Source organism: Octopus sinensis, linkage group LG28 (assembly GCF_006345805.1).
Source record: "Octopus sinensis linkage group LG28, ASM634580v1, whole genome shotgun sequence".
In the NCBI taxonomy this organism is placed as follows: domain Eukaryota; kingdom Metazoa; phylum Mollusca; class Cephalopoda; order Octopoda; family Octopodidae; genus Octopus; species Octopus sinensis.
Genome location: NC_043024.1, coordinates 6,041,202 through 6,051,715, shown reverse-complemented (window position 1 = coordinate 6,051,715; position 10,514 = coordinate 6,041,202).

The window sequence follows — 10,514 nt, the reverse complement described above, 5'->3', positions numbered from 1 at the left end:
AGGCAGCTCTTTAGCTGACCGGCTCCTATCAAGCTGTCCAACCATGCCAGCATGGAAAATGGACATTAAATGAAGATGAGGATGATGATTGTGATGATGATGTGTGTCTTTGTGACACTTGACAACCGGTGATGGTGTGCTTATGTCCCTGTAACTAAGCAGTTTGGCAAAAGAGACCGGTAGAATAAGTACTAGGCTTAAAAATAAATATGTACTGGAGTCGCCTCATTCAACTAAAAATTCTTCAAGGCAGTGGTTGGCATTAGGAAAGGCATTCAGCTGTAGAAACTTTGCCAGATCAAGATTGGAGCCTGGTGCAGCCATCTGGTTCAACAGTCCTCAGTCAAACTGTCCAACCCATGCTAGCATGGAAAGCAGACGTTAAACGATGATGATGATATTGTTTTGTTCTTTCTTTTATTCTTTTACTTGTTTCAGTTATTTGACGGTGGTCATGCTGGAGCACTGGCTTTAGTTGAACAAATCAACCACAGGACTTATTCTTTGTAAGCTTAGTGCCGAACCACTAAGTTACAGGGATGCAAACACACCAACATCGGTTGTCAAGCGATGGGGGAAGGGGACAAATACACACACACACACACACACACACACACACATACATATGGTGGGCTTCTTTCAGTTTCTGTTCACCAAATCCACTCATATATATATATGCATAGATATATCAACAACATTAATAATAAAAACTTTACTGGATTCATATGTTAACTGATGAATAATCTATTTTTAATTCCTAACTCAGAGTGAACTGGTAATCATTTTGGGGTAATCCCTGTGGATGTGTGGTAAGAAGCTTGCTTCCAAACCACACAGTTCTGGGTTCAGTCTCACTGCATAGCACCTTGGGCAAGTATGTTTTACTATAGTCTCGGGCTGACTTCATTTTATTAAACACTGTAAGTATTACATCAGTAGATGCTCGACATTTTAAAACTGATGTAATACTTACATTGTTTAATAAAATGAAGTAGCATGAAACGATTGTACCACATTACCTCAGATATACTTGTTGCTTATTTTGATTAAATATATATATATATGAAGAGAGAGATAGAGAGATGTTACTCTACCTCAGATATTCTTGTTGCTTATTTTGATTATAATCACCCCATTTGATTTATATGGATAATATCATACAAAAGTCTGGTGCCTCTAACTTAAGTACCATATTCATCTGAATCTAAATTTTGCTGATATATATATATATATATATATATATATATATATACACATACACATATATATATATATATACATATACACACACACATATATATACATAAATATACACGCACACTTATACATAAATACATATATAGATTTATAGTCAGTCGCCTGTCATCCATCAGCATGAGGTGAACACGAGCAATGTTTTCCTTTGTGGTAGCAGTTGCTGGGCATTCACACCTTGGGTTTTCTTCAAGACTCACCCTTCCTCTCCTAAATCCAGCTGCCTACTGTTACACTGTTAATAAAGCTGGACCATTGTCCCCTCATACAGCAAGCATGTCAGCATGAATGCCCTTGAGGGTTAAAACCTTTTTCTGCAAAAACTTGATAAGAGCACGATGCCAAATTTTGTCAATTTTCAAGAGAAGTCGCTACTAGTTGCATCTGAAGTTTCCTTTGAGCAATCAGACGTCAGTTTACTTAGATAGAAACAATACAGTTATTAATAAGAAGTGTTGAATTTAATGCCTGCAAGATTTCACTCCTTCATAGTCAGCCTTTGATTTTTTTAAACCACCCTCATCATGTGCTGTTACTTGGTGGCCTGCCAATTGCAAAACATTTCTCTGAGTTTTTTGGTTATTTTCTTTATTATATTTGAAAAGTGAAATCTTACCCGAAATATTATAGAATCATTAAACAACCTATATGAAGTAATACTATGTTTTCTCTATGTTTCATTCATTAACATTGACTTACATTTTTTAACTACTTTCTCAACTGTACTGCTGAAAGGTTCTTATTATTTCAAAAATCTATGTCATTCACACACATTGCAAATTACAATAGAATAGTCTTATTTATATATATATATATATACACACATACATACATACACATATATGTGTATGAGTATGAGTGAGTGTATATATGTACACACACATATATATATACACACACACATATATATATACACACACACATACATACACATATATATATGTGTATGAGTGAGTGTATATATATATATTACCTTAGATGATATGCAGTTTGGGTTCGTGCCAGGGAAAAGTACTACTGATGCTATATTCCTGGTAAGACAGCTGCAGGAGAAATACCTAGCCAAAGATAAGCCCTTGTACCTGGCTTTTGTTGACTTGGAGAAAGCCTTTGACAGGGTCCCCCGGTCCCTTATCTGGTGGTCAATGAGGAAACTAGGGATAGAAGAATGGTTGGTGAGAGCTGTTCAAGCCATGTACAGAGACGCTGCTAGCAAGGTGAGGTTGGCAACGAGTACAGTGAAGAATCCGGGTAGAGGTTGGGGTCCACCAAGGTTCAGTCCTCAGTCCCCTCCTATTTATCATAGTCCTCCAGGCAATAACGGAGGAATTCAAGACAGGTTGCCCCTGGGAGCTCCTCTATGCTGATGACCTTGCTCTAATTGCTGAGTCACTATCAGAACTGGAGGAGAAGTTTCAGTGTGGGAAACAAGGATTAGAATCGAAGGGCCTTAGAATCAACCTAGCCAAAACCAAAGTTCTAATAAGTAGGAAGGTAGATCAATCACAAACGCCTTCAGGTAGATGGCCCTGCTCGATCTGTAAAAAAGGTGTAGGTAGAAACTCTATAAGATGCACCAAGTGTAAGCTATGGACACATAAGAGGTGCAGCAATGTCAAAGGAAGGCTAACTAGGAAAATAGTTTTGTCTGTGCAAATGCTCAGGAGCAATAAAAACTGGAAATATGCAGGAGACCAACTTCTGCCACGTTCCAGGGAGACAAACTAGAAGTAGTTGATAGCTTCCGCTACCTAGGAGACCAAGTCAGTAGCGGGGGTGGGTGTGCTGAAAGTGTTGTAACTGCTAGAGTAAGAATAGCCTGGGCAAAGTTTAGAGAGCTCTTACCCCTGCTGGTGACAAAAGGCCTCTCGCTCAGAGTAAAAGGCAGACTGTATGATGCATGTGTACGTACAGCCATGCTACATGGTAGTGAAACATGGGCCGTGACTGCTGAGGATATGCGTAAGCTCGCAAGAAATGAAGCCAGTATGCTCCGATGGATGTGTAATGTCAGTGTTCATAATCGTCAGAGTGTAAGTTCCTTGAGAGAAAAGTTGAACCTAAGAAGCGTCAGTTGTGGCGTGCAAGAGAGACGGCTGCGCTGGTATGGTCATGTGACAAGAAAGGCTGAAGATAGTTGTGTGCAAAAGTGCTACACCCTAGCAGTGGGGGGAACCTGTGGAAGAGGTAGACCCAGGAAAACCTGGGACGAGGTGGTGAAGCACGACCTTCGAACTTTAGGTCTCACTAAGGAAAGTCTAGAGACCGAGACCTATGGAAGTATGCTGTGCATGAGAAGACCCGGCAAGACTAGTCAGGCCATAACCCGTGGCCCCGACCGGGGACGTAGTCAGTCCTGTGCATACCTTCCTTCTTGTGACACTTATGAAGACCTGTTGATGGCAAAGTGAAAATCAAATCAAATCAAAACAAATCAAAATAGATGAACATCAGTGGAATTGTATTCTTCGTGGTACCAGTGCCGGTGGCACACAAGAAAACCACCCAAACGTGGCCGTAACCAGTACCGCATCGCCTGGCCTCCGTGCCTGCAGCTACGCCACACACACCATCCGATCGTGGCCGTTCGCCTCATCTGGCCACCTGTGCCTGGTGGGCACATAAAGACACCATCCGAAGACCCGGCGACGTAGTCAGTCCACCTGTGCATACCTTCCCTCTTATGACACTTGTGAAGACCTGTTGAGGCAAGTGTGTGACACTTGTGAAGACCTGTTGAGGCAGAGGCAAGTGTGTGACACTTGTGGAGACCTGTTGAGGCAAGTGTGTGACCCTTGTGAAGACCTGTTGAGGCAAGTGAAAATCAAACCAAATCAAAATAGATGAATATCAATGGAATTTGTATCTTTGTGGTTCCAGTACCGGTGGCACACAAGAAAACCATCCGAACGTGGCCGTCGACTGGCCTCCGTGCTGTGGGCACAACAAACCCATCTGATCGTGGCCGTTCGCCAGCCTCACCTGGCACCTGTGTCGGTGGCACATAAAAACACCACCACCATCCCAAGACCCGGCGACGTAGTCAGTCCACCTGTGCTTACCTTCCTCTTATGACACTTGTGAAGACCTGTTGAGGCAGAGGCAAGTGTGTGACACTTGTGAAGACCTGTTGAGGCAGAGGCAAGTGTGTGACACTTGTGGAGACCTGTTGAGGCAAGTGTGTGACACGCGTGACACTTGTGAAGACCTGTTGAGGCAAGTGAAAATCAAACCAAATCAAAATAGATGAACATCAATGGAATTTGTATCTTTGTGGTTCCAGTACCGGTGGCACACAAGAAAACCATCCGATCGTGGCCGTTCGCCAGCACATCTGGCACCTGTGTCGGTGGCACATAAAGACACCATCCGAAGACCCGGCGACGTAGACAGTCCACCTATGCATACCTTCCCTTTGTGACACTTGTGAAGACCTGTTGAGGCAAGTGAAAATCAAATCAAATCAAATCAAATCAAATCAAAACAAATCAAAATAGATGAACATAAATGGAATTTGTATCTTTGTGGTACCAGTGCCGGTGGCACACAAGAAAATCATCCGAACGTGGCCGTAGCCAGTACCGCATAGACTGGCCTCCGTGCTTTGGGGACGTAACAAACACCATCCGATCGTGGCCGTCCGCCAGCCTCATCTGGCACCTGTGTCGGTGGCACAAAAAAACACCATCCGAGCGTGGCCGTCTGCCAGCCTCGTCTGGCACCTGTGTCGGTGGCACATAAAAACACCATCCGAGCGTGGCCGTTCGCCAGCCTCGTCTGGCACCTGTGTCGGTGGCACATAAAATCACCCACTACACTCTCGGAGTGGTTGGCGTTAGGAAGGGCATCCAGCTGTAGAAACACTGCCAGATCTGACTGGCCTGGTGCAGCCTTCGGGCTCCCCAGACCCCAGTTGAACCGTCCAACCCATGCTAGCATGGAAAACGGACGCTAAATGATGATGATGATGATGATGATGATGATATATATGTTATTTAGAGATAGTAGTCCCCTTCACCCCACCATATAAAAGAATTTTTCATTTAATTTAATACTTACTACTCATATCTCGGCTACACAATGTAGTCAACGGTAATTTGTACATATTCTTTTACGTTACCCTTAAGTTATTTTTACTTTGTAATTTTATAATTTTTATCATTCATATCATTTGTAAATTTTCTTTTTGCATTTTGTCATTCGTACTATAGTTTTTATTCGAAAATATTTATTTGCCATTGCTTTCATTTTATATCATCACAAGTATATATTTTATTTTATTTTATTTTATTTTATTTTATTTTTATCCCTATATATTATTAATTTTATATGAATGTTTATAGACATAAGTTATGTGTGAACATAGTTTTTTGCAAATTTTTACTTTTTATTTATATTTTTTATTTTTATTTTTATTTGTTATTTTTATTCGAATTAAATTATGGCTTGCACAGTAAGTCCCGGTGAACCTATTTACACACACACACATACTTAGATGTTTAAAATTAAAATATAGTATTTGGTATCGAACTATGATAAAGGTATTTAGAGGACTGATGATTGGGGTACATTTTAAGAAAGGGTCCTGCAAAACACTGCATGCTTAAGGAACCGGAAAATGAACCTCAAGAAACAAGTGTAGCCAAGATATAATTAGTAAGTATTAAATTAAATTAAAATTCTCTGAATAAAAAAAAATGTATATATTTTCTCATTGAGAATAATTTGAACCCCTGTTATGCCAGAATTTCTATTCCCTAACAAATAAAATAAAATATATATATATATCACTGTGACCAACCAGGCTATCAGATGTTGCTACACATCACTGGTCACAATGCGTTTCGCATTGTTTTACCCTTTAAATGATGCCACCCCACTGGCTAAGTGAGCAGGCCATATATATATACATACACATTATATATGTGCATGAGTATGACTGAGTGTATATATGTATATATATATATATACATATACATATATACACTCACTCATACACACACACACACATATATACACACACACACACAGACATATGTATGTAACCTCTTGGACTTTGGGTATATGTCTATTAGTATGTCAATTAAAGCACGATCACCATTTGGACTATCTGAGAGAAACGGTGACTATGTTGAGAAGTAGGGATGTGATCCACCGAGGACCAGCTTCATTTTGATGTATGATACATGTTCCTGTATTGCTAATTATACCTGTCCTAAACAAAATGGCATTACTTTTTGACTCACCCTCATATATACACTACAATAACAATCAATAATAATACGAGGATGGAAATTCATAGACTTTAGTTTATGTATCCTAAGCGAAAAGGAGTTCCACATGTGTGTCCATGGTATTAGATTATCCCAGGAGATAGAATTAACATGTGGTAGCCAACAGCAAGAAGCATAGAGACTTTTAAAGAGTGCATTACAAGGCTTCCTGAACTGATTTACCCTGAAGTGGAACTGTGATTATGTATATCAGAAAACACAGTTATATAAGCCGAAACAATTTATAATTATTTATAATTATTTTTATAATTATTTATATAATATTATGTTATTTTTATTTTTTATATTATATTCATAGTATTTAATGTAATATTGTAGTATAAATAAATTATTGGATTGTCAATAGAATATCTCTATATATAATTTAGCTTTATTATTGAATTATATGAATATTTATGTGGTATCCAACTGACGTATGAGTGAATTGGATGTTTAGCACACCCCTTTAAAGGATTTCTTTTCCTCAGTTTGTTACTTTATATATATATATATATATAGGTGTAGGAGTGGCTGTGTGGTAAGTAGCTTGCTTACCAACCACATGGTTCCGGGTTCAGTCCCACTGCATGACACCTTGGGCAAGCATTTTCTACTATAGCCTCGGGCCAAGCAAAGCCTTGTGAGTGGATTTGGTAGACGGAAACTGAAAGAAGCCCGTTGTATATATGTATGTGTGTTTGTATGTCTGTGTTTGTCCCCCCCAACATTGCTTGACAACTGATGCTGGTTTGTTTGCGTCCCCATAACTTAGCGGTTCAGCAAAAAAGACCGATAGACTAAGTACTAGGCTTACAAAGAATAAGTCCTGGAGTCGATTTGCTCGACTAAAGGCGGTACTCCAGCATGGCCACAGTCAAATGACTGAAACAAGTAAAAGAGTAAAAGAGTAATATAAATAAATATATATATATATATATATGTCTGTTCTCATTTTTCATTTTGTTCACATTTTTTTGACATCCTATACCCATATATGCATGTATATATACACATCCATTTCCAAGTAAGTTTTATCTTAATAATTCTGATGCACACTCTACAACTATCTCTATTCTCCCTCTATTATTATTATTCTTTTCTGTTTCTCTTCTCCTCCCCCATTCACCATTCTCTTTCTTTCCTTCTCTCTCCCTCACTCTTCCTCCTTGACACTCTCATTGCTCACACGTGACCAGCAGCTATCTTTCTTTTTTTCCACTTGCTTTACAAGAGATAAAACACACTTTTGCCTGTCTCCTGTCAAAGCTCATTTCTCCAACATTCACCACTTCACCTCGTGATGGCTTAACAGCCCTTACCATTTGTTTTTACTGTTTTGCTCTTACTGTCCTGTTTTTGTTACTGCTTTAACCCTCTGCAAATCCCAAATTTTATTTAATTTGCTTTGCGGGAAGGACTGTTTTAACGAAGTCACATCTTGTCCCAACGTTCAAAACGCGGAGTAGATAAAACAGGGGACAACTGATGAAGGGATTGTTCTTTATGTTGTCTGTCTCATTTCTATTTGTTTCTTTCTTTGTTCGAAAACACGTTCGTTTTCCATGTTTTTGTTTTTTTATGTTCTCATTTTTTATTTCATTCACATCTGTTTGATATTCTGTACCCATATCTGCATGTATATATACATATATATGTAGGTATGTATATGTATATATATATGCATATATATATATATTTAGAAGTTGAAATGTATAGTAATAAACAAGCAAGCATATGCAGGAGAATACAAAAGCTATGTTTGTGCATTGTGTAGGTTTTCTTAAAGAGAAAAAAAAAAAAGAGATAAAGAGATAGTGATAGAGAGAGAGGGGAGAGAGAGAGAGACAAACAGACAGAAGACAGAAATAGATAACAACATAGATAATTGCAGACTAAGGTGTGGCTGGTTTTCTTGAGACAGTCTCGGTCTGTCTATCTGCATGTATGTATGTATATATGTATGTATGTATGTGTGTAAATCTTTTTTTCGTTCATGCCTTCTTTTTACTTTGTGCTTTAGTATCAGTCGACATACATATACATACATACCTACCTACCTACATACATACATACATATATATATATATATATATATAGGTAGAGGAGTGGCTGTGTGGTACGTAGCTTGCTTACCAACCACATGGTTACATGGTTCCAGGTTCAATCCCACTGCATGGCACCTTGGGCAAGTGTCTTCTATTAGAGCCTCAGGCTGACAAAAGCCTTGTGAGTGGATTTGGTAGACAAAAACTGAAAGAAGCCCATTGTATATATATATGCGTGTATATATGTATATATATATATGTATGTGTGTATGTATATATATATATATATATATATACATACACATGCATAATATATGTGCACACATACATACAGACATATTATGTGTGTGTGTGTGTGTGTGTGTGTGTCTGTGTGTGCATAAACTGCAACTTATCTGGAATTGACTTTAGCTTTCTTTTCCATATTTCTCCCTCTCTCTCTCTCTCGCTCTTTGTATGTCTTTTCCTCGTTTCCCTCTCTCTCTCCTCTCTTCTCGCACGCTCTCTCTTCTCTCTCTCTCGCTCTCTCTCTCTCTCTTTGTATGTCTTTTTTCCTCGGTCCCTCCTCTCTCTCTCTCTCTCTCTCTCTCTCTCTCTCTCGCTCTCGCTCTCTCTTTCTTCTGTTGCATTGGCTGTGACTTTGCCCAAAATAACTGACTTTGTTTACAGTTCAACCTTTGTTTCCATCATCATCATCATCATCATCCACCACACCATCATCATCATAATAACCACCACCGCCACTATCACCATCATCATCATCGTCGTCGTCGTCGTCAAGATTCAACGGGGGTGGAGGAGCCTCATAACTGGTCACTCCTCCTCCTAGAAGTAGCAGTTGAGTCTCACTCAAATCACACTCAACCTACTATCATAAGGAGGGAGAGAGAGAGAGAGAGTAACAACATTTGCTAGCGTAGTCCTAGATATATGTTACGTCTGAAGGAAGAAAGGGAAAAAGGCGGGAGGATCACGAGTGGAATGTCTTTGACCATAGGTCAGCTGGATCAGTCTTGAGCCGGGGGCTAAACAACAACAAGAACGAGACGACGTGCCAGCGAAGGGGCTAGAAACAGAAGCCAAATCTCTGTCGAATTACACATTCGGTACGAAGGAAACGGAAGGACACGTTGGTTAAATCGATCTATACCATTAAATGAGAGGGTGGTCATGGTTAGAAAGCCTTTCGACGAATATATGACCTGGACTGAACAATAACAACAAAAACAACAACGATACTACCGAACCAGTAAAGAAACGTGTGCACGCTAGAAATAGCAGCCAAATCTCTCTGGAATTACACATACGGTCAGAATAAAAGAAGGACACATTGATTAGATATTGCTGTCTTAGATTTACACTATGTCTGATAAAACTACAGGATGGTCGCGGCCGGAACGCTTCTCAATGTATGTCTGCTTGTTTATGTCTGTGACATGGATACAACAACAACGACAACAGCAACGAACCACTGAGAGAACCAGTGAACGCTAGAAATAGCAGCTACATATCTCTCGGATCACACAACAACAACAACGTCGTCCTCCCGTTTTAAAGGAGGAACTTTAGGATGGTATTATTGACAGGATAGTCACGTGTGGAGTGTCTTTGTACACGAATCTGCTGGATGGAATAACTACGATAACAATAACAAGATCTAAATCCTTGTTATCGTCATCCGCTTCCGCCTCATCATCATCATCATTATCATCGTCAACATCATCATCATCATCAAGACATGTCCATCATCTATTTGATTATTTGACACTTTGGCTATTTGGCTATTTGGCTATTCATTTGACTATTTGTACGTTTAAAGTCTCAGGGAAACAATGAATGGTAAGTATAACGAATATACAACAGATGTTTGTATTAACACACACACACACACGTAAATATATACATACATGCATATATACACATACATGCACACATACGTGCA